The following is a 25740-nucleotide window of genomic DNA, read 5'->3' as shown; positions in this document are numbered from 1 at the left end:
GTGCAGATTACAAGAATACAAGAATTCTCTCAAATACAAGTACTCTCTCTCTCCATAAAATTAGCATTCGAATCAAAAGTCCAAAAGTCCCCTTTATGATGCCATAAGCCTTGTATTTATAGGCTCAGGATTGTACAGATGATATCCCCATAATCGGGATATTTGGTTATTCTCATTATATTTAATTTACAATAATATTCAAAATATAACAATACACTAAATTTGTGGGATAAATTGAGAGATTCCCGCGTATGCCAAGATCGATTCTTGTTGAAGTCGTTTATGAGAATCTTGATGTAGTCCTGCTCTATCTAGTCGATCCATATCACATTTAGTCTGGTCAGCCAAACCTTCACTGGGCAGACACGCACTCAACTGGGCAGACATGCACTTGGCTGGGCAGACATGCACTTGACTGGGCAGACATGCACTTGACTGGGCAGACATGCACTTGGCTAGGTAGACATGCACTTGGCTGGGCAGACATGCACTTGGCTTGGCAGACAGGTCATGACTGGTCGGACATGGTCATGACTGGTCGGACATGGTCATGACTGGTCGGACATGGTCATGACTGGGCAGACAATCTTATGACTAGTCAAACAAGGTCATACCTGGTCGGTCATGACACTTGGCTGGCCAGTCAAAATTCTTCATTGGTCTACCGGGTCACTCCTAACCCAGATCACTTTATCACAACTCTAAGCAGCCAATATATTTATTGACTATTAATGTGTCGTTTATGGACCATGCACTGCCACTTGTCACCTCTATTGCCACATCATCGATCTCCAATTTTTGGGGATAACACAAATATATGGCATAAATCTAATTTCTTATTGTTGTTCTTGAAATGGTTATTTCTTTAGGAATAGTCTTGTATTTGCATTTAGAATTCTTATTGAATCCTTAGGTCTTACCTAGATGGCAGGTGTTGATAGTGAAGTTCTTATTATTGAGAATAACAACGAGGATAATGTTTGGACTAAAGAAATTATCATTGAACTTATGGAAGAATAAGTTTTAAAGGGAAATAAGAATACTACAACCTTTACAAAGCAATCATGGAAACATATAAGGGAAGAGCTTTATGCACGAGCAAAAAGAAATTATAGTGATATGCAACTAAGGAACACATACAATCAATTAAAGCAAAAGAATAAGGGTTTTAAGTCTTTACTGAAAGAGACTAGTATAGGATACAATGCAGTGATTGGAGAAGTTAGTGCGACTGATGAAGTTTGTGATAAACCTATTCGGGTAAAAATTATTTAAATTGGATTTTATGCTTGTTTTATTTTAATAGGTATTGGTATATTTTATCAATATAATTTCATTTCATGTATGTTAACAAGTCTGCTAAAAGATTTAGAAATAAATGTTGTAAGTTTTATGAGAAATTATGCACTATGTTTGGTGATAATTCTTCAACTGGTTCCAATGCTCATCCTTCAACTCGAAGTCCTTCTAATGATGGAGATAATAATGATGATGATGCAACGTCGATAAGTTATTCTACTAGGAATGAAGAAAGTGGTTTTAATGAGGATGTTAGCAAAAGAAGAGGTAAATTAACAGGCGTTTCGAACTCTCAATCAGTAAAAAGAGCAAAGTTCTCATCAGCTTTGGTAGATGCACTAGCAACATATAATGAAACTGCAAAGCGAAAGACAGAACTGATAGAGAGATCAATGGGAACATCTGCATCACATTACTTATTGGATGAGAGTGTTAAAACTCTTAATCAAATTGGTGGAAATAGTGGAGAAGTATACGCAAAAGCTATTGAGAAGTTTGAGAACGAGGTGTCCAGAGCACTATTTCTAAAGATGCCAGAGCATAGAAGAATAGATGGGTTGCTGAATTTGAAGTGAAAAGGTTAGACTTTGTTTAGCTGTGAACAATATGACTTTGTTTAGGTATTAACTTTTGTTTTGTTTAACTATTGACTAGATGAGTTTGTTAAGCTATTGATTGGATGACTTTGTTATCTACTGACTCGATGACTTTGTTTAGCTATTGACAGGATGACTTTGTTTTGCTATTAACTGGATGACTTATTTTTCTTATTTTGTTTTATGGTTTCACTTTGACTTTGAGTGTTTATATATTTTTATATATTGAATGCAAAATTTAAAAGTATTTTTCAACTATCATGATAAAATGTCTTTAAACATTGCTCGGTTCAACAAGGATAATTTACTAGACAATTCAGATGATGAGTTCAGAGAGATTTTGCTGTATTTTTCTTGCCATGAATATAATCAATTATATCTATCTAAGAAACCTTGTAGAAATTCGGCTCTTTCAATCCATGAATACATTATGGAGGTGTTGCACGACCATTGGAGTATGTGTTATGATTTGTTCAGAATCAACAAAGATGTCTTCAAACTATTCTGTGGTGTTCTAAAGGAAATTTTTTTATTGAAGAACTCACAATATCTGTCTATTTAAGAATAAGTGACTATGTTCTTATTTGTGATTTGCCATAATGAACGGCATCGTGTGGTTGCTGAACGATTTCATCACTCCACCTCAACCACATCTCATTATTTTAGGAAGGTTTTGAATGCAATATGTTGTCTATCCAAAGAACTAATTACTTCACCTTCATTTGATGTAACCCCTCCACAAATTCGATTCGATCCCAGATAATATCCATTTTTTAAGGTACAAAAATTTGAATTATTTCTTTTCTTTCTTTCAATATCCAATAAAAAAAATCTAATCATTTGTTTTGTATTTTAGAATTGTGTTGGAGCTATAGATGAGACTCATATTTCTGTGCATGTTGCAATTGAGGAACAAATACCATATCGAGGTCGGAAAGTGGATACAACTCAGAACGTTGTTTGTGTATGTTCGTTTGACATGAAGTTCATATATGTTGTCCCTGGATGGGAAGGATCAACTAATGATGCACAGATTCTTCTAGAATGTGCCACAAACCCAAATTATGGATTTCCAATGCCGCCCCAAGGTAAGTGTTTATCAAACTTATTATGTTGATTAACATTATTATATATTAAATATCTATATGTAAAAACTAACATGAATTATCATGGGATCAGGAAAATATGATCTTGTTGATTCTGGCTAGACAAACATGCTTGGTTTTCTTTTGCCATATCGAGGGGAAAGGTATCATTTGGGCCAGTAAACAGATCTTAATCCCATAGGAAAAAAAAGGAGCTTTTCATTATCGACATTTTTTTCTGGAGAAATGTCATTGAGAGGTGTTTCGACGTATTGAATGCTCGCTTTCCAATCCTAAATCAAATTCCTTCGTATGATCTAAGAATATAAAAGTACATTGTCATTTCTTGCTGTGGGATTCACAATTTTATAAGGACAAATGCAGAACTAGGTGTATATTTTGATGGAGGTGAAGGAAATTCTGAAGTATAGGCCACTACTTTACAAAGCACGGATGAAACTTTGACTGATAGTGTAGAGTTCAACATTTCCAGAACTCATATACGTGAAATGACTCATGTTCGTGATGAAATTGCTAATCATATATGGAGAGCTAGTCGACGATAGTGAGATTGAGCAAAGACATTAGTTGATTATTATGACTTGTTTAATACTTTACTTTAAACTTGAACAATTATCAGTTGATATGTTTTTATTTTAGTGTATTTGATATTTCTTGGATATTATTAATATGATATTTTTTTATTATATTTTCTTAATTTTATTTTAAAATAATAAATAGTGGTCTCAAAAAATATTTTATTTTTTAGTTTAGAAAATAAAAATAAAAAATTAACATTTCAAAATAAATGTTTACCAAACATGTTTTTTATATTTAATTTTTTAATACCAAACACATTTTTATTTTTATTTTTGAAAAACAAAAATAGTTACCAAACGTATTTTTATTTTATTAAAATAAAAAAACACAAAAACAAAAATATATTTATAAACAAAAATTTTACCAAATGCAATTATAGATTTCACAACCTAGATTTATAATTAATTATTACTTATTACTTTTTATTAATGTTGCCTCGATCGACGACGTTAATGATATTTACAATTTAAGTTAATTATTTAATAAAATGTATATTATAAGATATGAAACACTACCATAAATCCACAAGTAGAAGTTTGCAAAAAAAAAAAACATCTTGTACACACCCACTTTTTTTTAATATATAAATCCTTCATAATTTTTCTAATTTTTTTCGTCTTTTATAATTTATTACTTTTTAAAAAAATTAAAACAACTTTGACACAATTAATTAAAATAAATAATTTTTTAAGAGTAAACAATTTGATAACTATTTTTAATTTTATTTTGTAAGCCAAAAAAAAAAGAGAGAACAAGTGTAAACATAAATAATTTAAAACATAATCTCATTATAACTAAAACTATTAGTAAAACTACAATATGTAATCTTGATGCTTATAAAATTTAGAGAAATCACCCTATATACGATATTTTAACTTTTTTTTTACTTTTACGTTTTTTTTTTGTTTCCCATTTATATATTTTCCTTTTCTCATTTTTATGTTAACATTTTTTTTTCTTTTTACGACTTGCCCTTCCCCTGTACGACTTCTCCTCTACCACTATTCCCTTCTTCATCTCCTTTTCTCGGCAAAACTAGAACCACTTCTCTTTTTCTTCTCCTTTTCTTGGCAAAAAACCAGACCCCAAGTTCTCTTCTTCTTCTCCTTTTCTTGGCAAAACCAGACCCCAAGTTCTCTTCTTCTTCTCCTTTTCTTGGCAAAACCAGACCCCAAGTTCTCTTCTTCTTCTCCTTTTCACGGAAAAACCAGACCCCAAATTCTCTTTTACTTCTCTTCTTCTTCTCCTTTTCTTGGCAAAACCAAACCCCAAGTTCTCTTCTTCTTCTTCTCATTTTCTCGGCCAAACCAAACCCCAAATTCTCTTTTACTTCTATTCTTCTTGTTCTTTTCTTGCCAAAATCAGACCCTGAATTCTAATCGGAAACCACCCATGACTGATGGACTTTGGAGACTAGAGACCATGTCAACCACGTATAACTTGATTGTGGCTAGAACCCGCAACCCACGCCGTCTCTGAATAGGTTCGTTTTTAAATATTTTGTAATATTGATGTTTAATTGAATGTTGATTAGTTAAGTGAACTTGTTTTTGTTTGCTTCTATGGTTTTGAGATTCTTAATATTTTGAATTATTTTTGCTTTGTAAAATTTTTGAAACTCAACTTTTGGGTATTTTTTGTCAGTTTGTTGTGCAATCCTTGGTGATGTTGCAAATTATAGATATCCAACATATCTCACAATGTATCATCTGCCCAATCTACATTTTTTTCTCTCTTTCAGTCAATAGATTGATAGAATATCATGGTTTAATTGTCGTTTTGAAGACTGCATTGATCTCTGCATTGCTAATGTGAGTGGTATTTTGTAAGAAGCTTTATTATTATTATTATTTGTTATCCCAAAATTTTAAAGTGATGATGTGGCAATAGAATTGACAAGTGGCATGGAATAGTTGGGTGATCTGGCTTAGTAGTAGCCCAGAACATCAGTGAAGAGTTTGGACTGCTTGAGAGATGTCATAGCCAAGCCAAATGCACCCGAGGAGAATACTTGGGCTAAGGTGTACCCGGTCGGACCTTAGTCCGAGGAGTCCAAATGGTATGCTCGGACCCTAGTCCGAGGAATGCCACAAGTGACTGGCTCGGACCCTAGTCCGAGGAGATGCCCCAAGTGATGGGCTCAGACCCAAGTCCGAGGAGAGGCCACAAGTGATTGGCTCGGACCCTAATCCGAGGAGAGGCCACAAGTGATTGGCTCGGACCCTAGTCCGAGGAGTGTCCAAGAGATTGGCTCGGACCCTAGTCCGAGGAGTGCCCTAAGAGATGGGCTCGGACCCATGTCCGAGGAGAAGCCCCATGCATGGCTCAGACCTTAGTCCGAGGAGAGCCAAGGAAGGTGTGGCTCGGACCTTAGTCCGAGGAAAGCCAAGGAGGGTGGCTCGGACCTTAGTCCGAGGAGAGCCAAGGAGAGTGTGGCTCCGACCTTGGTCCAAGGAGAGCCAAGGAGAGTGTGGCTCGGACCTTGGTCCGAGGAGAGTCAAGGAGAGTGTGGCTCGGACCTTGGTTCGAGGAGCACCCATGAGGGTGTGGTCGGAACTTGGTCCGAGGAGACCCCAAGGCTATGGTCCGGAGGTGAGCCCAAAAGGTAACTGGTCGGACTTTGGTCCGAAGAGAGTCTAAGGGGTATGGTCCATATGCAGGTGTCCAGCATGTATATGTCCGATCAGAAGAAGATATTCACCAAACAAATGGACCAGACTACGTCAAATTCCCAGAAACGGCTTCAGCAAGAATCAGTTTGGGCATCGCGGGAATCTCTCAGTCCTCACTCAAATTGAGGAATCTGTTGTATTTTGAATATTTTGTGTAATTTAAATATAATATAAATAATATAATATCCCGATCCTAGGGGAAGATCAGTTTAGGATCCCAAGCCTATAAATAGAGGGTTAATGGCATCAGAAAAGGACTTTTGGCAATTTGAGATTTGGTCTGAGTTCTAGAGAGAGAAAGTGCGTTTTCCTTGAGAGAGAACCCTTTTTGTATTCCTGAAAATTTACACTGAAGAAACTCAGTTGACACTGGTTCATCTGATCTTGAGTGTAGAAAAAGTAATAAAATCTCTAAGTGGATTAGGCTATTACCGACTGAATGGGGCTGAACCACTATAAAATCTTGTGTGTTATTTACTTTTCTTGATTAAACTGTCTGTGTCGTTTAAATTCTCTTGAAGGTTCGTCGTTATTGATGTTCTCACGTCGTTGGCTAAAAACACAGTCAACATTTTGGTGCTTTCATTGAGAGCCTGAAGAGTCCCTCAAGCAATATGGCGCCTAAGAACACCACTGCAGCCTCCAAGAAGATGGGTTTCTTTAAGGAGCATGCTAGATCGGAAGGTCCCAGCGTTCAAGATCGTGAAACTGAGCCTAGAGTCGTGCTCGAGGATGTAGCTCCAGAAGTTGAAGAGCTCTAGGAGGCCATGAGCGCATTCCAGGAGGAGATGGCTCAGTTCAAGGCCAGGCAGGAGGCGTTTGCTGAGGAAATGGCTAGGCAGAATGCCGCATTCGAGCAGCAGAAACGGGAGATGGACGCTAGGAGTGAGGAGATCCATCGACAGCAGGAGGAGGCCGACAGGCGACATCGCGAAGCTGCACTCGCTCTGGAGTGGCAGCCACCCCAGAGGCAAGGACCACAGAAGCTGGTCGTAAGAAAACTGATAGACCAGGCAGGGGTGGTGGTAACCCACCTGGTCATGAGGAGGATCGAGTCCGATCACGCACTACCTCAACTCAAAGGGGAAACTCCAAAACCCCCTCAAAGAGTCACCGATCAGAGACTTCCAGGTCAGGGAGTCATAAGTCAGGGAGTAAGAAAACACCTTCTGAGCAGGAGCACAATAGAGCTCCTTGTGGCAATGAGACTTCCCACTTCAAAGATGGGCATGGGCATGATGAAGCTGACAGTCATCACACCAACCGTTCGAAGGAGAAGAATAATAACCAACAAGGAGGAGAGGATCGACCAGCTCAAACAGGAAAGCCACCACGGCATCCCAACCAGCGCAATGGCAAGGAGCACGCTCCACCCAGCAAACCTTCTGAGAAGACTCGGAGTACGGTGTTCGACCGGTTGGGAAAGAACACTGCTCAGAAGGACCTGAGGGACGTCATTGATGATAGAAGGAGGACCGGCCCGGTCGAAGGGCAAGAGCCAATCCGTCCTACCAGTCAAGTAGAAATACTTGATGATGGTTTGCCGGATAGGAGTGCCAGACCAAGCGGTCCCGAAAGTGAGTCCCCAGCAATGGCCCCAGGCATCCAAGCCCAGCTTGATGCTTTGACAGCGGCAATCCAGAGTTTGTCAAAACAACCAGCTGCGATTGATCTGATAAACCACAGGAGCGGTAGCCCTTTTTGTGCTCGAATTAGAGTAGCTCAACCACCAAAGAAATATAAAGCACCGGTACTGCCAGTTTATATAGAAAAGGCAGACCCGGTAAGACACGTTGGGAAGTTTGAAGATAAGATGGAGCTGCTTGGGGTGAGTGATGACTATCGCTTCAGAGTCTTCCCCACCACGTTGTCAGACACTGCCCAGGAGTGGTACTGGAAATTCAAACCAGACTCCATCACCTCTTGGGAGAGTTTTAGGAAGGAGTTTTGCAGGCAGTTTAGTACTGCCCGAACCCCTCCTGTTTATGCCAATCACTTGGTGGATATTAGGCAGGGTAAAGATGAGTCCCTCAAGAACTACATTCAAAGGTTCATGAGAGAAGCTAACCGAGCTACCGCGATTGGAGATGAGGGGAAGATGGTGGCAATCTCTTCCGGTATTATCTATCGAAGTCCTTTTTGGGACAGCATCCATCGCCATCCAATTTCAACTTTACAGCAGTTTTTAGACCGGGCAGATAAGTATATGAAATTGGACGATGCAATTGAGAAGGGAGAAAATGGATTGAACAATCCAAGCGGGTCGAATGATCCCCCCAAGAATGGTGGGAATGATCAGAATGGCGGTAAGAAACGTGGGAATAACGGGTCTGACCGCCACAATGAGAAGAAGGCTAAGTCGGGACCAAACGACAAGCCAACGAAGTATGAACCTCGATTTACCAATTACAACACTCTATCAGCGAGCCGAGCAGAGATCTATTTGGCTAGTCACCAAGAGGTCCCTTACCGGAAACCCCCACCAATCAAGAAGGAGATGAGTAAAAGAGATATGAACAAATTCTGTCGCTTCCATGGAGACTATGGTCATGACACGAATGAGTGTAATCATCTCAAAGATGAGATAGAGTTCCTCCTCCGGTCAGGGAAACTAAAAAAGTACCGAGCCGAGAAGACCCAAGGAGAGGGGAGTAATAATAATCCTGGGTTCAAGCGGCAACGGTCCCCACCTTTGCAACCCGAACCTGTGGACTTCACACTAGATACTATATGTGGAGGACCACATCTTGCTGGAGACAGCAACAAGGCGAGGGAGAGGTATGCTCGCACCCTTCGTCATGAGTTGGGTGCGGCATCCACCTCCGAAGTTATGACGGTGGAGGAGCGACCAACAAAGAACCCAAGATATGAAAGTGAGTCCCTCACTTTGATTGAAGAAGATGCTAAACACGTGAGGTATCCTCACAATGACCCTCTTGTTGTGACAGTCCAAATTGCTAATATGAAGGTGAAAAGGTGTCTGGTCGATACAGGGAGCTCTGTAAACATTATCTATAAGTCCTCCTTCGAGAAAATGAAGTTATTTGTCAATGACTTGAAGCCGTGCTCTCAAGTCATTTATGGTTTTACTGGAGAAGGATTGTCACCAGCTGGGACAATCAAGTTACCAGTCACGACGATGGAAGCTCCCAAGCATGAAACCTTAATGACTAAGTTTTTTATTGTTGACTGACCGGCCGCCTACAATGTGGTTATTGGTCGACCACTACTCACCAACTTGCATGCGGTAGTTTAAATCTGGCACCTTTCCATGAAATTCCCGACCAGTGCTGGCATAGGCTGTGTCCAAGGAGACCAAAGGGAGGCTAGGGAGTGCTATAATGCCTCGGTAACCAAGGCGAAGAAAGGGGCCAAGGAGAACAACATGATTTTATGTGTTGAGAGAGAGGAGGTGGACAAGATGGATGTAGACCAGAGTCTTGCAGTAGTGACCGATGAAGAGATGTTAGAGGAGTGTGGCCAGGAGAGCACTCTTGGTTTAGAAGAGCAGAAGACCCCATCCGGTGATGAAGTCACCAAATAGGGCGTTGCCCAAAGCGAGGGAAGGGAGTTTGATCCTCGCTTTGGGGATTATGAAAGTGATGAAGGACCGTCCGAGGAGTTAGAGGAGGTCCTTATAGATGAAAATGACTCGACGAGAGGGGTCAAAATTGGGAAAAAGTTGAAAGCAGAGGTGAGAGCACAGCTGATAGAATTCTTGTGAAGAAATCAAGATGTCTTCGCCTGGTCTCACAAGGATATGGTGGGTATTTCACCAACTGTGATCAGCCACGTGCTCAACGTGGATGAAAGTTATCCAGCAGTGCAGCAGAAGAGGAGATTGCTTGACAAGGATCGAGCAAAGGCTCTTAAGGAGGAGGTAGAGTGGCTAAAGGAGAATGGGTTTATCAGAGAGGCATACTACCCTGCTTGGGTGTCAAACCCAGTGTTGGTGCCCAAACCCAATGGAAAGTGGAGGACTTGTGTAGATTTTACTGATCTAAACAAAGCATGCCCGAAGAATTGCTTTCCTTTACCGAGAATAGACCACTTGGTAGATGCAACCTCTGGTCATGAATCCTTGTCCTTTATGGATGCATATTCGGGGTACAACCAAATCAGCATGCATCCTCCTGATGAAGAGCATACCAGCTTTCGAACAGATATAGGGCTATACTGCTATAGGGTCATGCCCTTCGGATTGAAGAATGAAGGAGCTACCTTTCAGCGCTTGGTGAATGGTATGTTTCGTGACTTAATCGGCAAGAGCATGGAGGTGTACGTAGATGATATGCTGGTGAAGTCAAAGGAAGCTGAAGGGCACGTGCGAGACTTAGAGGAGTGCTTTGCAATACTGAGGAAGTACAACATGAAGTTAAACCCCCTCAAGTGTTCATTTGGAGTGGGTTCTGGAAAATTTCTGGGGTTTATTGTGAACTCCTGAGGAGTAGAGGAAAACCCAGAAAAGATAAAGGCTCTCATAGAAATGTAGTCTCCAGCTAAAATAAAGGATGTGCAAAGCTTGACTGGACGGATTGCAGCTCTAAGCAGGTTCGTTTCAAAATCAATGGACAAGTGCGTCCCATTTTTTAACCTACTTAGAGGAGGCAAGAAGTTTTAGTGGACTGCAGAATGTGAACAAGCTTTCCAGGCCATAAAGGTGCATTTGGCCCAACCTCCTGTTCTTTCTAAGCCGATTGATGGAGAAGACCTATTTCTGTACCTAGCAGTCACGGAGCATGCTGTTAGTGCTGCCTTAGTGCGTGAGGAGGATAGAGTGCAGCACCCGGTGTATTATGTTAGCAAGCGATTGATAGGAGCGGAGTCCTGGTATCCCTTGATCGAGTAGTTGGCTTACTGCTTGGTACTTGCATCACGAAAATTGTGGCCATACTTCCAAGCACATCCCATTAAGGTCCTTACTGACCAGCGTCTACGCCAAGTCTTACAGAAGCCGGAATCGTCTGGTCGGCTACTTAAATGGGCGGTTGAGCTAGGCTAATTTGAAATCAAGTACCAGCCGAGGACTACTATTAAAGGTCAAGCTTTGGCAGATTCTATTGATGAATGTATCGGAATCACTGATGTTCCCGAACAGCAAGAGAGTGTAACTGGGCAGAAAGAAGAAATTCCTACTTGGCAACTTTTTGTTGATGGGTCGTCGAATAAGCATCATTCAGGAGCTGGGATTATATTAGTCACACTAGAGAAGCATCGAATTCATTGTGCACTGAGATTCAGATTTAATGCTTCTAACAATGAGGCGGAATATGAGGCCCTCCTAGCAGGCTTGCGACTGGCTAGAGAAGTACATGCCCGGTCGGTGGAAATAAATAGCGATTCCCAATTGGTGGTCTACCAAGTATTGGGGGAATACCAGGCAAGGGGCCTATGCATGGTGGCATACTTAAACAAGACCAAAGATCTACTGGCACAGTTGGAGGAGTATACCATCAAGCTAGTACCACGGGAGCAGAATTCTAATGCAGATGCTCTAGCAAAGCTTGCAAGTGCAAAAGATGCTGAAACTCTGAATATAGTACCGGTAGAATACTTAGCGGAGCTGAGCATTGATAAACAAGAGGCCATGCCGATCACGATAGCTGACACCTGGATGACTCCCATCATTACTTACCTTGAGCAAGGGACCCTCCCAGTGGAACGTAATGAAGCAAGGAAGATTATGAGGCAAGCTACTAGGTACACCATGGTGGATGGGGTGTTGTATAGAAGAGGGTATTCCTTACCTCTACTCATGTGCATAACACCCGACCAGTCAAAGAGTTTATTAGCTGAGGTGCATGAAGGGTTTTGTGGAGATCATGCTGGGAGGCAGAGTCTATCTAAAAAGATCTTGAGGCAAGGATTTTTCTGGCCTACCATGAACGAGGACTCTATGGAGTATGTGAAGAGGTGTGATAAATGCCAAAGATTTTCTAAAGTGCCTAGAGCGCCCCTAAATGTCTTGAAGCAAATGCAAAGTCCATGGCCTTTTGCAGTGTGGGGTATTGATCTGATCGGGAAGTTGCCCAAAGGAAAAGGAGGAGTACAGTTCGCGGTGGTTGCAGTAGATTATTTCACTAAGTGGACTAAGGTCGAACCATTAGCCACAATCACATCGAAGAAAGTGTTGGACTTTGTGGTTAAGAACATAATATGTCGTTATGGTCTGCCTATGTCTGACAACGGCACCTAATTTGACAGCGACATATTTACTGATTTTTGCACTCGGCATGGCATCACAAAAAGTTTCTCCTCAGTAGCTCATCCGCAAGCCAATGGGCAGGTTGAAGCAGTAAACAAGACATTGAAGGACACTCTGAAAAAGCGCCTAGAACGAGCTAAGGGTGCTTGGGCGGAAGAATTACCAGAAGTCCTTTGGTCGTACAGGACTACTGCTCGGACAGCAACTTGACATACCCCATTTTCTTTGGCATATGGGTATGAGGCCATGATACCTGTGGAGATAGATCCCCCATCTCATAGAAGGACCATGTACAACCAAGAGGAGAATCATCAGTTGCTAGCAGAATCCTTGGACTTCCTCCAGGAGAGAAGAGAGGAGGCAAACCTGAGAGTTGCTGCTCACAAGCAAAAAGTGGCGCGCTACTTCAATTCCAAAGGGCGAGATCGAAAGTTCCAGGTCGGAGATGTGGTCCTAAGAAAGGTGTTTGTTAGAGACCCACCAGCTGGTGTGCTAGGACCAAACTGGGAAGGACCGTATCAAATTGAGTAAGTCTTGCCACCCGGCACCTACAAGCTTGCTCGGTTGAATGGAGAGCTGATCAGGAACTACTGGAATGGCGAGCACTTGAGGAAATATTATCAATAAATACTGCTTGCAGAGTAGTAGCTTTGTATCAAGTGCTTAACTTGTTATTTAAGTTTTTTGTTTGTGAACTGGTTATATGCTACCCAGTCACATTATTTTGAACAATGTTATTTTGTTTGGAACTCGTTGTTAGACACGTTTTGTAATTTATTATTACGAGTAATAAAAGAGATCACGCGAAGCGTGGTCGAATCTTGCTACAAATTTTGCATATTTGTTGATTATTCTTGCTTGGCAGTGTTCAACTGTCATTATGATTTAAACAAAACAGGTCTTCTAAAAACTAAGTGTAAATATATACCGGATAGTGTTCAACTGGTCGGTATCATGAGATGAATGACCAATGTTTAAATAGTGTTTTTGTAGTGGTCAACTACTGAAATATGTTTGTATATTTTATGTGTTTCACGAGTAGTAACTGCTCGGACAAATTCGGTCAAGTAGCAAGTGATCAAGGATTTTTCAACCCTCAATCACTTGGGGGGCACATAGGGTATACTGGTTTGTACTTCAACACAGGCAATAAGAGCACGAGCAAAGATATCTATTTTTGGGCTGACTTGTAAATTTGGAAGTCTAAAAAGGCCATTAAGCTAACTTGTTTGACAACGCTTAAGTAACTTAGAATTTTTAAAAATTTTAAGTTAGAAATAGATATTCGTGTAATAATATAAGTCATGCTCATAAAAAGTTAGAGCAATAAGAGCATGAGGAAGTATATTTGGTAAGGACTTATGAAATGTTTAGAATTTCTAAGTTAGAAAACTAAATACTCATGTGAAATTTAAGGCATATAGGAATTTTACTATTCACAATAAAGACTTAAAAGTTTATAGCTAGTAAAAAAAATAAAAAAAAAAGAAAGTAAAATGCAAGTGTCAAATTGCTCATTCTCACGAGCAAAAGTATACAAAATAAAACAAACTATGATAAAAACTAGTAAGACTACAACTAGTTATGCAGGTGTGCTATAGCAGGATGAGGAGTCACTGGCGTGCTTCTCTGGTGGGTTGATCAACCCCCTCCTCGGCCTCAGCTGCTCCTCTTGCTCGGAATGATAATGTAGAGGAGGCTGGTGTAGGGCCAGGAGGATTGGTAGCTTCCTCAGCAGCCCTTGCTTCACATCTAGCAATCTCCTCTGCCTGAACCTCCTTGGTGAAAATATCGAGCTTGAGAGGTTTATTCAGTTTCCAGACCTGATAAAAGCAGCCGAAGCTAGCCTCCTAGTAACGAGTTAAATCAAACTCCTTCTCTTGTTTCAGCTCTTCATTCTCGCTGATTAGTCCCTCATTCTCACGAGCTAACTCCTTATTCTCAAGGGTCAGCTTCTCCAGTTGAGCGGTCAAGGACTGGTTGGTTTGAACTTGCTGCTGATTCTCATCAGATAGTCTCTTAAGAGACTCATCCCGTTCAGCCACGGTCTAATCTGCCTGCTCCAATTTGGATTTGGAGTCTTTTTCTGAGGCAGTTAGAGTCTCTACTTTAGCTTGGGCCTCCACCAGTTGATCATTTAGTACCTTGATCAACTCCTTGTAATCAACTGACCGCTGCTGGGCGTGACAAAAGGTCATGAGCGTCTGCATGAAAAACAAAAAGTTACTACAAAGCATTAACGTAAGTAACAATCTATCTTATGGTGGAGTACTTACGTGTGTCAGCTGAGCAATCCCTCTATCTAGGACAGCATCGACACTAAGCCGAGGAAGAGATTCAAAGCTTTGAATCGTTGATGCGTTGCGGAGGGTCTGATCAGCTGACCCCCTAAGCTTGGTATCAGCAGCTCGAAGTGCCTCGCTCAGGCCTGACGGGCCTGGGGGAGTTAGGCTCGCTGATGGAGGAAGTGACGAAGGAGTTAACGGTGGAAGTGTAGTCAACCCCTCGGGTTGTCTCCCTCGATTGGGCGGCACTGCCCTCGGAATCTTCCTCGGCGGCGTGGAGCCACTTCCATCGCCATCTTTTCTCTTTTGAGCAGAAGCAATGCACTGCCTGAACATATCTGGATCTGCAATAGAGGAAAACACAAAGTTGTTAGAGATATAAACATAATAAAATGTAGATGAGTATTACTACTACAATTTTGTTAGTCTCGAATCACCAAGTTATTAAACGTATTCCTATGGTTACTAGACCTGGGTTGAGAATCTGGTCAATGAACTCCTCCTCGTCGTCCGAAGATGAGCTGAGTTCTCTCTCAATCTGGATGGCCTTTCCTTTCCCAGACTGAGCGGGAATAGCAAATCTTTGCTGAGGCTGAGGCTGAGGCTCCCTAATGACAAGGTCTCCAGGCCTATGAGAAACCGGAGAGGGTCCAGGAGAAAACTGGACAGTCACTATCTCTGTGCCTGCATTGGACTGATCAGTTGTGTTGTTCTCCCTAGTGGTACTTTCCACCGCCATATCTTGGTCACATGGTATAAGGCCCACCATCTGCAGGTAGTCTACAGTGACCAGTTTTTTCACATCATTCTCCTCTGGACTCATGCTAGCCAACTTCTCTGCTCGATCAAACATCCCTTCAGTAGGCAAGGGTCGCTGGAATGGACCCGCATGTGTAAAGGCCAAGTTGTTGGCCTTAATGTCCGATGTAAGGAAATATTCTTTGTAATACTTCCCGGGGTTCGATTTGTGAGAGATACCACTAAGGTATGTAGTCCCCCTTTGCCTGTGGTAGAGGTGGAAGAAGCCCGTGTTGTTGTGGGTGGGATTGGTCCTGAAGTCAAATAAGTAATGCACCTCGTGAGGGGTAGGCTTGTCCCAACCATGCAGGAAGTAGAGAATGTATAATGCAGACAATGCCTGGATCCCATTCGGTGCAATCTGGAATGGGGAGACATTGAAATAGTCCGCTATAGATCGGAAGTAAGGATGTAATGGAAGTGTTGCTCTGGCGTGGACATGATGCCTAGACCAGGCGCAGTATGCTCCACCAGGCCTATTGGCTCTCTGGTGAGAGCCCGGTCATATCACGTTCGCCCCGCTCAAACCCAAATCCTTGATGTGTTTGTGGAACGACGCGGGATTAAGCTTTGAAGCTTCAGCAATGAACCAGGAAGGTTCTTCTCCTCCCCCCTTCCGTGGCTTTTGAGTGGCCAAGTTCTGAATCACGGTGGCAAACTTCTGAGAGGGTTCTCCTGAAGGAGTTGCAGTGCGGGCGTGACTGCGCTCCACCACCTTCTGCACCGCTCTGCAGGCAACTTATGGATCTTGGTTCTGGGGAAGTCTGCTAGATTTCTTCACCGTCATCGTCGACTGGGAAGCTTGTTGAAGAAACTGTTCCTCGTGGAGAAGGTACAAGGCTGAGCAGGGAAGGATCTGCTTGAAGCGGCGAAGGCGGTCCTCTGGGGTACAACTGGTGGACGATTTTGATGAGGAATCGCTGTTCTGAGGAGTCTCGACTGACTACGGGATGGATGTATCAGAGTCCGAATGGTTGTCACCTCCCCTATAATCAGAGCGATTCATCTACAAAAATAAATAAAAAACTGGGAGGTGAGTAACCATACAGAAAAGATTCAACAAGAACAAAATTTATTTTTACACTTAGAATAATTTATCTAAGTGGTAAAAATATAGCACATATGGGAAAAAATAATCTTAGTGCCTAAGAGAGCCTAAGGGTGCCTAAAAAGTACTTGAAGTATCTAAGGTCACTAAAATCAACATGAATGGAAAATTTTGGGGTTGTCCGAAGAGGCTAGCACCCATGTGTGCGTGTGTGCATGCCGAGGAGCTATGTGTGTCCAAGTGGACACTTGGGTCCGAGGAGCAAGGTTCGTCCGAGGAGATGAAGAAGGCCAAGGGGTTTAAATGTGGTCTGATCGGACCACATGCTTGATCCGAGGAGGGGTTGTCCCTGGTGCATCCGCTCGGATGCCTAAACACCCTAGAAGACGCGTCCGAGGGAATGTCCATCTGAGCAGCTGCCACTTGGGTCCGAAGAGCCTAGCCCCGTGCAAGTCCGAACCATGCACCTCCGAGGATCCCAGCACCAAGCAGCCCATGATGTCCGATCGGACATGGGCGTCCAAGGAGTATAAATGTGGTCTGATCGGACCACATGTTTGCCCAGAATTTTAAGTGGCCGATCGGCCACTTCCTTAATCTACCCATTTTTCATACCCTAACTCTAGCCATAAAACCCAAACAATAAGTGCAAAGCCCTAGATTCCCTAGCATAAACAAATTTCTTCATCCATACATACAAAAACTAGATCAAAACATGGAAGTGGAAAAGTTTTTTCATGTTCTTGAAAACCCTCTATGCTATCAAAAACCCCAAAACCCATACTCATGATTTATATCAAATTAACCCATTTTTCTTGAAATTCCTATGAAATTAAAGGTAATGTTGGTTTACCCATAGCAAAAACATCCTCAAAACCCAACAAACCAACACATTATACAAGAATTCATATGAGATTCATGAACAAACCCAACAAAAAAGCTATCAATGGGTTTCGGCCATGGCATGGGTTTTCATGAAATTTTTTGAAAAATAACCACAATGTAAAGACATGGAGAAGAAGACTTACTCAAGGTTGGAGAACCTTTGACTTGCTTGGAAATTGCTTAAAGAGATGGAGAGCTTCCCTTGAAGTCCTTGGAGTTTCGGCCAAGAGAGAAGAAAGAAGAAGAGAGGTTTTTAAAAAATGTGACTTGCTTGTATGAAGAAAAATGTGTAAAATTGGGGTTATTTAAAGGGAAAAAAGTGGGGCTTATTGTTTATTGTTGGACCCTTGGCATTTCGTTGGCTATTTTTTCTCCCAATGATCATGGACAGTTTTTGCAGTGATCGTGGCCTATAAGTTGTGGTCTACTGCATGGTGGGAAGATGAACAGTTATTTTTTATAAATGACATCAACTGGAGAAAAATTTTATTATATGAATGTATCGTAAATAAACTTGGGGGGCAAATGTTATCCCAAAATTTGAAAGTGATGATGTGGCAATAGAATTGACAAGTGGCATTGAATAGTTGGGTGATCTGGCTTAGTAGTAGCCCAGAACATCAGTGAAGAGTTTGGACTGCTTGAGAGATGTCATAGCCAAGCCAAATGCACCCGAGGAGAATACTTGGGCTAAGGTGTGCCCGGTCGGACCTTAGTCCGAGGAGTCCAAATGGTGTGCTCGGACCTTAGTCCGAGGAGTCCAAATGGTATGCTCGGACTCTAGTCCGAGGAATGCCACAAGTGATTGGCTCGGACCCTAGTCCGAGGAGATGCCCCAAGTGATGGGCTCGGACCCAAGTCCGAGGAGAGGCCACAAGTGATTGGCTCGGACCCTAGTCTGAGGAGTGTCCAAGTGATTGGCTCGGACCCTAGTCCGAGGAGTGCCCTAAGAGATGGGCTCAGACCCATGTCCGAGGAGAAGCCCCATGCATGGCTCGGACCTTAGTCTGAGGAGAGCCAAGGAAGGTGTGGCTCAGACCTTAGTCCGAGGAAAGCCAAGGAGGGTGGCTCGGACCTTAGTTCGAGGAGAGCCAAGGAGAGTGTGGCTCCGACCTTGGTCCGAGGAGAGCCAAGGAGAGTGTGGCTCGGACCTTGGTCCGAGGAGCACCCATGAGGGTGTGGTCGAAACTTGGTTCGAGGAGACCCCAAGGCTATGGTCCGGAGGTGAGCCCAAAAGGTTACTGGTCGGACTTTGGTCCGAAGAAAGTCTAAGGGGTATGGTCCGTATGCAGGTGTCCAGCATGTATATGTCCGATCAGAAGAAGATATTCATCAAACAAATGGACCAGACTACGTCAAATTTCCAGAAACGGCTTCAGCAAGAATCGGTCTGGGCATCGCGGGAATCTCTCATTCCTCACTCAAATTGAGGAATCTATTGTATTTTGAATATTTTGTGTAATTTAAATATAATATAAATAATAGAATATCCCGATCCTAGGGGGAGATCAGTTTAGGATCCCAAGCCTATAAATAGAGGGTTAATGGGATCAGAAAAGGACTTTTGGAAATTTGAGATTTGGTCTGAGTTCTAGAGAGAGAAAGTGTGTTTTCCTTGAGAAAGAACCCTTTTTGTATTCCTGAAAATTTACACTGAAGAAACTCAGTTGACACTGGTTCATCTGATCTTGAGTGTAGAAAAAGTAATAAAATCTCTAAGTGGATTAGGCTATTACCGACTGAACGGGGATGAACCACTATAAAATCTTGTGTGTTATTTACTTTTCTTGATTAAACTGTCTGTGTCGTTTAAATTCTCTTGAAGGTTTGTCCTTATTGATGTTCTCACGTCGTTGGCTAAAAACACAGTCAACATTATTATTATTATTATTTATCTTCTTTTGGTTTAATGGTTACTGCATTGCTTGAATTGAACTTGAATGTGTATATGGGTTGTGGTTTGAATCCTCTTACAATGAAAAACTCATTAGAAAAGCTTTGAAAAAGTTACTTACTATAATTATTGCTTTAGTTGTATTCAGATTCATATTGGTATGTGCACACTGCGCTGTCAAGTACTTTTGATGGGTGGTATTGCATTACTTTCTAATGTACCAATCTGTTTATGATGTTTCTACCACAAATTAAAAAAAGAGTTTGATATCATTACTGAATACTAGTCTTTATTTGAAAAAAAAATGTGAGTTAACTCCATGGAAATACTTATTTTGTAATTCTTTATATCAAAAGAAAATTTAAAACTCATTATTCATCTGTTTGGACTCTTAGTAACAATGTGAATAGGTTTGCTTTAGGACTCTATGGTTTTGGGACTCTTAATTCCAGTCTAAATAGGTTTGTTTTTTTGCTTGAACACTATCTAGTATCCACTTTGATGCTAATAGTGGATACTAGATAGTGTTGTTGTTGTTGCCAATACAAAGGGAAAGCTTTATTAATGAAGTTATTGTTGCCAAGACAAAATGCTTATTTTCAATACTTAAGATTTACTTTTCAAATTATAATTGTTTTATAATTTAATGTCTTTCTTTGATAATTTCCAAATAAAAATTTAAAAGCAGCATATAAAGCAACCCTTAATCAACCTACTCAACAACCCTTAAACAACCCTTAAGCAACCCCTTGTAAGCAACCCATTCAACTCTTAAGCAACCCACCATTATCATAAAAAGTAATATGTCAAAAAACTATGAAAACTCATAAGCAACCCATAAAGTAACATGATATGCAACCATTGAAATTCCTAAGAAACTTTATATGCAAACATATAAAGAAATATTTTCAAGCAACTCTTAAGCAGCCTATTCAACAACCTGCAACTTATAATCCCAAAAACAACATATAAATCAACCCTTTTAAGCAACCATTAAGCATTTAGCGACCCACAATCTTTATATCAACATATACAACAACCTTTATAATTATTTAAGCAATCCTTAAGCAACCTATTCAACAACCCACAATCTCTATTATAGCAAAAATTTAGCAACCCTTAAGGAAACACGTAATCCCTCAAAGTAACATATAATACTTCCTTGTGAGCAACTCTATATGCCTACATGTACATCAACCCAAAAGGAACCTAAGCAACATGTTAATGAAATTAGATAACAATAAAATTATTAAGTACATAACCTTTGTATATTAAAGAAATTATCAGTAATTTTGAAGTAAAACATAAGGGAAATGGACCAAAAACCATTGTATAGATCAAACAATTGAGCTTTTCATATTGTTTTGAAAAAAATGAAGCAATAATGTATGATTTTGTAAGTCAATATCTAATCTTTTTGTCGAGGGTTTCTTCAAGTCTTTCTACTATGTCCACTTTGACTGCAATGTCATCCATTTCCTACAACCAAGATAAACCTTATAAGCAACATATAAGGAACTTATTAAGCAACCCTTGAAGTTACACTTTATACTATAAAGCGACATTATACAACAACCCTTAAAGAAACATTTCAACTATTCAGCAACCGCATATCATTATAAGCAACATATACAACAATCTTTACTATTATTTTAGCAACTCATAAGAAACATGCACATAAAATAAAATAACTCTTAAGAAAACTTTTCAGCAACATTTATAACCCCTTAAACAACTGATAAGCAACATATTCAAAAAACCACATCCTTTTATAATGAGCATATTCAAGAGCCTCAACAACTACAAAGCAACTTATGCAGCAAATAACCATCATTATTACAACCTAATTACTAGCAACCCTTAAATAAACCCTTAATCCCCATAAACAACATATAAAGAAACATTTAAGCAACCTATTCAACAACTACCAATCATTATAATCAACATAAACAACATATAAAGAAACATTTAAGCAACCTATTCAACAACTACCAATCATTATAATCAACATATACAACAATCTTTACTATTGCTTTAGCAACCTATAAGCAACATGTAGCAAATAAAAGAACACTTAAGCAACCTCTTCAGCGACAGTTATAACCCCTTAAGCAACTAATAAACAACCTATTCAAAAAAACCACATCTTTTTATAATGAGCATATACAACATCCTCAGCAACTAACCATCATTATTATAACCTAATTATTAGTAACCCTTAAAGAAACCCATAATCCCCATAAGCAACATATAAAGAAATATTTAAGCAACTTATCCAACAACTACCAATCATTATATGAAACATATACAACAATATTTACTATTACTTTAGAAACCTATAAGCAACATGCACAACAAATAAAAGAACTCTTAAGCAACCTCTTCATCATCATTTATAACCCCTTAAGCAATCAATAAGCAATCTATTAAAAAAACCACATCCTTTTATAATGAGCATATAAAACAACCTCAGCAACTATAAACACCAAACAAAGAAACAGAGCAACAAAAGTAATAACAGAGCAAATTAAGCTACCAATTGAAATCAGCAAAGTATAAAATATGATTTTCCTCCTTTAAACAAGAACTTGGAAATTGCTTGTTCTCACGATTTCTTCTAAATGCTTGTTTAATGAATATTATTGCAACAACCAAAAGATTTAAAGCAACCCATTTAGATTCAACCAAATCAATCAACAACATATACAACAAACAGAGAAACTCTTAAGCAAGTTTTTCAGCAACCTTTATAACTCATTTAGCAACTAGGAAGCAACATATTCAGCAACATGTACAATATTCAGAGCAACCCATAAGCAACATGTTCAATATTCAGAGCAACCATTGAAACACCCAACAAAAAAATAGAGCAACAAAAGTAGTAAGAACTTACCTAAAAGCTGCAAAGATTTGAGTGGTTGGGATTGTTTTTGAAGTCAAAATTCAATAGGATTTCAATCTAATTGCAGATTTTGTTGGTTTTTCGAATTTTCAATGTGAACTAGATTGATGTGGTGATTTGGATTTGACGGGAGGAGATTTCTAGTTACTTTTTGAAGGTTTATAGCTCCGACAATGGTTGTCACCGGAGCTGGTAGATAAGAAAAGATGAGATCGTGTAGATGTGAGAGGTGGAGATCATGTGGAAGGAAGAGTGGGAGACCGAATATGACTTGCAAACCGTATTTTTGAAATAAAACATAAAAGTTATATATTGATGAATTAAAAATATAATCACCGTATTTACAAAAAAAGTCCTAAAATTAATATTATGTAAAAAAAATTCTTCACAATATAGACGAATTAATATATATATGTAATTTATAAGATGTTTAGGAGTTGTGTAAAAAAAATTAGTTTTTTAATATTTCTTTATATTTCGTGAGAATATGTAAGTCAATTAGTTAAAATTATATATTTAATAATAATTGATTAATTAAAAGGAGTAAGGAAGAAATAAAAAAAAAAAAAGTGATTAATATTCACACCCAAAATTGTTATATTATTTTAAAGAAACTAGAAAACATAACCATGCTTGTGTACTCTTTTGTAATTTAATTTTTTTTTCTCGATAAATTCTAAATAATTAAAGTACATGTTATCCCCGTTTCTCCCCAAGTGTATGGATCCACATTATGGAGTTTATGGGCCGCATTACAGGGACTTAAAGCCCAAATCAGGCCCAGTAGACGAAGACGAAACGAACTCTGGCGACCCAAGTCTCAGTAAGGCCCAAAGGGCATCTCGGAATAGAATCCAGGACCATCGCGTTGGTTTGTTGCATACTCCCAGACCGCATCCTTCGATGCCTCCCGGGATGTAATGAAGAGGTCGTGGTTACCAATTTCGAGATTAGACCAGGATGGCTGTAACACCCTACTACCTTAGAGCTGTTACTAAGTGAGTTTAAAATGTGCAATTAACTCACTAAACGAGGTTTTTAGAACAAAAGTGTGATTAAACAAAAAGTCAAGGCTGTAATCTTTGAAAATACCTTGTTTCATTGAAAATTCCAAGTGTCTAACATTTGGGATCCCAAAATTTAGTTTATAAAATATTTACAACTCAAAAATGGGTTTACAGATAATTAACTATCAAAATCACAGTTTAATACAACCATTTCTCAAAATGCCCCCAACCAAAGCAGTCGGGTAGGCCAAACATGTACGCGTCGCTTCATGCTCTCCGTACTCATGGCTGATTGACTTTTCCTTTGCCCTTACCTGCAACACAGAGCACCTGTGAGCCGAAGCCCAGCAAGAAAACTCATACAACACATAACATATGCATATTATATAATCAACATATCAGATAATCCACAAATAAAATAGATAGTCCATCAGACTAAACAAATACGGCCATGCCGTCCCAGAAGCGTTACCAAAGCCTGGGATCTCGGTTCTCACCGTAAGGATATCCCATGTATCCATTGGGGTCTCACCCTAACAATAAGCACTCCATGTGCTAAGTGTTACTTTCGGCCCCACTGCCGTTCTCGGCCCTTTGCCGTTCCTGGCTCCTTGCCGTTCATTCTACTATAATCACATATAGCATAACTCAAACAACATTCAAGCATATAACAATTCAATCAAGGGCTACACCCTAACATGTAAATCAATCTAGGGTCATGCCCTGCAACAACACTATGGGCCCATGCCCTGCTCTACGGGTACTACAGTTTTCTTACCTATATCCCGAGCTTCACAATGCACCAAAGTCACGAGCACGGTCCTCTAACCCGAGCCTCTCCGAAAACACAACACATATAAAACACTCTTTAATACTAATCAATCCAAAACCACTTCCCGGAACAAATCCTGTACTCTCGGGACTTCCAATTTCCCAAAACAATGTAACAGAAACATCCCCCGAGCCCCCAGGGCAAATGCCCAAAATTACAAAATCTCCCTGCCCAGAAATAGACTAGCGCCGCGGCGCCCACCGAGGAGGGCCACGGCGCCCAGAAAATCCCCCAACTCCTGATGCAGCCTTTCGCCGAGCCAAAACACTTCCAATTCAACCCAAACACATACCTAAACCCCAAAATCAATTTAAAACCCCAAATGAACCATCTAACAACCTATAAACACCAGCAATAAGGTCAAACACACAATCACACCCAAAATCCACACTTTGGTTTCAAACATCAGAAACTTAAACCAGCAGGCCAAAAGCTTAAACTAAAGGTTGAAAAACTTAAACCATGCTTCCAAATTCTTAAACCACATTAGATACGAAAACTCAAAGATGTTCAAAACTCTTACCTCAATCAAGAATTCGACTTTGAGCCCTCTCCAAACCCAGCTTCAAATCAAATCCTCTTGATTACCAAGCTGAATTCCCATACAAAACCAGCCGCTACAATCTTTCAATTTTCATGCTTACTTTCTAAAATCAAACTTGAAACTTAGTAAAACAGGGGATAAACTCTTACCTCTGAAAAAGCCTTAGCCTATACTTGATTTTAGTTGCCTCAAGCATCTTGATTCTCCTCCTAAGTTCCCAATTTCAGCTCCCCTCTTTTCTCCTTCTTGCCCTTGGTTTTCCTTTTTCCTTTTAGTTCTACTCCAATTTCAGCAAGAGCAAAATGTGACCAAGTGTTACAACGTGAATCCTCTTTTCCCCCAGCTGAAGCTGTCTAAGCCTCTGCCAAAAGACTATTTTACCCCTCCATCAAAATCCTTTTCTAGCTAAACCTCAAGGGCATTTTTGCCATTTCACCTTTCCTACAAATCTACCATTTTCTCATCTAAAATATGTTACTCTCAATAGTTACCAACGGTCACTCAAGTTACTCAATTACCATTAACCATTAACTCACAAACTCAAATTATAAAATTCCCAAAATACCCCGAGGCTCCTCCCGAGCTGGGTATTTAATCTCGTTGTGACTTTTAAACTAATTAGCTCCCTAGGACCGTCTCGGCACGTGCATCACAATAATATCACCACTCACACGTGGTATTAATCATATAACATAATTATTACATTTATGCCCTCAGCGGGCTAAGATTACCAATTTACCCCTAACTAACAAACGGGGCCCACACACATATTTATTCCACCTAAACATGCATTCTAATCACATATTCATTTAAATTCATATATTAACATGTTAATTCAATTATTTCCCTTCAGGCACACTAATCAAGGTCCTAAACCTTATTAGCAACTTGAGGTGTTACAATGGCTGTGGATGAACTCGGGTCCTGGTAAACGAACCAAGACCCTAGGAAACAAAGAGGGATGTTGGTAAACGAACCTGGACCCGGTGACCAGGTTGGGCATGATAAAGTATCCCCGATACTGACATCACCCCAAGAAGTGTGGAGCTATGTCCCCATAGTTAACCTGCAGAAGAGTTTACATCGGG

General features: G+C 40.3%; 1 long non-coding RNA gene across 1 annotated transcript; it reads left to right on the top strand.

The window, feature by feature from the left end:
* The first annotated feature begins 4484 nt into the window (after positions 1–4484).
* On the top strand, positions 4485–23426 carry LOC133780521 (uncharacterized). The gene is made up of 3 exons (XR_009869385.1): positions 4485–5063; positions 5225–5391; positions 23028–23426. It is a non-coding gene; the product is annotated as an uncharacterized LOC133780521 (long non-coding RNA).
* Positions 23427–25740: the final 2314 nt, after the last annotated feature.

The sequence above is a fragment of the Humulus lupulus genome, chromosome 5, assembly GCF_963169125.1.
Source record: "Humulus lupulus chromosome 5, drHumLupu1.1, whole genome shotgun sequence".
In the NCBI taxonomy this organism is placed as follows: Eukaryota; Viridiplantae; Streptophyta; class Magnoliopsida; order Rosales; family Cannabaceae; genus Humulus; species Humulus lupulus.
This window is presented reverse-complemented; position numbering and strand designations above follow the sequence as displayed.